This window comes from Clupea harengus, chromosome 24 (genome assembly GCF_900700415.2).
Source record: "Clupea harengus chromosome 24, Ch_v2.0.2, whole genome shotgun sequence".
Classification (NCBI taxonomy): Eukaryota; Metazoa; Chordata; class Actinopteri; order Clupeiformes; family Clupeidae; genus Clupea; species Clupea harengus.
The window spans coordinates 8,198,846-8,201,345 of record NC_045175.1 but is presented as its reverse complement, the minus strand read 5'-3'; the positions used below and the strand labels follow the sequence as shown (position 1 = coordinate 8,201,345).

The 2,500-nt window shown below is 50.2% G+C and overlaps 1 protein-coding gene across 1 annotated transcript in view; it reads right to left on the bottom strand.

Annotated features, from left to right (window-relative positions):
• Positions 1 to 2,259, bottom strand: part of LOC105901572 (protein jagged-1a-like) — a 34,203-nt gene extending 31,944 nt beyond the window's left edge. The window contains exon 1 of the mRNA XM_031561874.1: positions 2,164 to 2,259. The gene's annotated coding sequence lies outside the window, so the exon portion shown is untranslated. The remainder of the gene's footprint in view (positions 1 to 2,163) is intronic.
• Positions 2,260 to 2,500: the final 241 nt, after the last annotated feature.

The following is a 2,500-nucleotide window of genomic DNA, read 5'->3' as shown; positions in this document are numbered from 1 at the left end:
ATAGAGGTATGGAGAGCAGGGAATGGGGGGATGGGGGGAGAAAGAAAAGGAAGGAGAAAGGAGAACAGAGGAACATGGAGGAGAAAGGTGGAGAGTACAAGCAGAGGAGGAGAAGAGAGGAGAGGAAGGGAGAAAAGAAGGATGAAGGGAATGGGTGAAGAAGGGACAGAGAGAGGAGAAAGGGAAGTGGAAGGATGGATGAAAAGAGTGAAAGAATGGAGGGAAGAGGCAGAGAGAGGAAAGAGGGAGAGAGAGAGAGAGGGAGAGGGAGAGGGAGAGAGAGATGGAGGGTGAGAGAGAGAGAGAGAGGAAGAGAGAGAGGGGGAGAGAGAGAGAGAGAGAGGGAAGATGGAGAGAGAGAGGGAGAGAGAGGGAAAAGGGAGAGAGAGGGAAGAGGGAGAGAGAGAGGGAGAGAGACGGAAAAGGGAGAGAGAGGGAAGAGGGAGAGAGAGGGAAAAGGGAGAGAGAGGGAAGAGGGAGAGAGAGAGAGAGGGAGAGGGAAGAGGGAGAGCGAGAGGGAGAGAGAGAGGGAGAGAGACGGAAAAGGGAGAGAGAGGGAAGAGGGAGAGAGAGGGAAGAGGGAGAGAGAGAGAGGGAGAGGGAAGAGGGAGAGGGAGAGAGAGAGGGAGAGAGACGGAAAAGGGAGAGAGAGGGAAGAGGGAGAGAGAGGGAAGAGGGAGAGAGAGAGAGGGAGAGGGAAGAGAGAGAGAGGGAAGATGGAGAGAGAGAGGGAGAGAGAGGGAAAAGGGAGAGAGAGGGAAGAGGGAGAGAGAGAGGGAGAGAGACGGAAAAGGGAGAGAGAGGGAAGAGGGAGAGAGAGGGAAAAGGGAGAGAGAGGGAAGAGGGAGAGAGAGAGAGGGAGAGGGAAGAGGGAGAGCGAGAGGGAGAGAGAGAGGGAGAGAGAGGGAAGAGGGAGAGAGAGAGAGGGAGAGGAAGAGGGAGAGCGAGAGGGAGAGAGAGAGGGAGAGAGACGGAAAAGGGAGAGAGAGGGAAGAGGGAGAGAGAGGGAAGAGGGAGAGAGAGAGAGGGAGAGGGAAGAGGGAGAGCGAGAGGGAGAGAGAGAGGGAGAGAGAGGGAAAAGGGAGAGAGAGGGAAGAGGGAGAGAGAGGCCATCCAGGTTGTGGGCTGCTTTGCTAAGGGCCCCTAATGGTCGTCAGAGTGACGCCAAATGCAACACGCAAGCCCAGCACTCTCACTGTGGCCTGACCCTATCCAGAGATCACAAACACACACACACACACACACACACACACACACACACACACACACATACACACACATTTCACACACACTCAGTCACTCACACACATACACTCACACACACACACACACACACACACACACACACAGAGGCAAACATACACAAACATACACTGGACTGAGCTTTCTCTAGGAGATGGGAAAAATCTCCTTGACCGAGAGGAGACCCTTTGATAACCTCTGTACACACACTCTTTCATACACACACTCACACACACACACACACACACACACTCTCTTTCATACACACACACACACACACAAACACAAGCCCCCCTTTTCTCTCTCTCTACACACACAGAGAAATAAGCACATAGAGTCCTCCCAGATACACACAAACACACACACACACACACACACACACACACACACACACACACACACACACACACACACACACACACCTAATTAAAGGTATACAAAGTATCATTTGCACATGCAAATACACACACACACACTCTTTCATACACACACACACACACACACTTTCATACACACACACACACATGCCCCCCTTTTCTCTTTCTCTACACACACAGAGAAAAAGCATAGAGTCCTCCCGGATACACACAAACACACACACACACACACACACACACACACACACACACACACACACACACCTAATTAAAGATGAACAAAATGTCATGTGCACATGCAAATACACACACACACACAGGTCTGCGCTGACAGGCACCGTGCCTCTGGGGATGCCTTTACACTTCACAGCCCAACAAGTGGCAAACACTTCCAGGTCAGAGGTCATGTTATTCTTGAAACATTAGAAAGAGGAGGAGAACACTTTGAGTTTTAAGAGAGCGAGAGAGAGAGAGAGAGAGAGAGAGAGAGAGGGAGAGAGTGAGGGGGAACAGAGAACGAGGTGTAAAAAAAAGAGGTACTCACTGCTCGTGGTTGTATCGTTATTGAAGTCCAAGGCTTCCACAATCAAAGTGTACGACCTCTGAGAGAGTGAGAAAAGACAGACAGAGAGATTATAAGTCACGAACACACATCACAGCTGTTTTAACTTCACTTTTACTTGTTTACCTCAGTGCATCTACTGTTTACCATGTCATTACACAACCACATGTGCACACATACACATACACATACACATACACACACACACACACATGTGTGCGTGCACACAAACACACAAACATGTGTGCACGCACACACACACACACACGCACACACACACACAGAGAGAGAGAGGTTATCCAAATGATCATTGTTAATC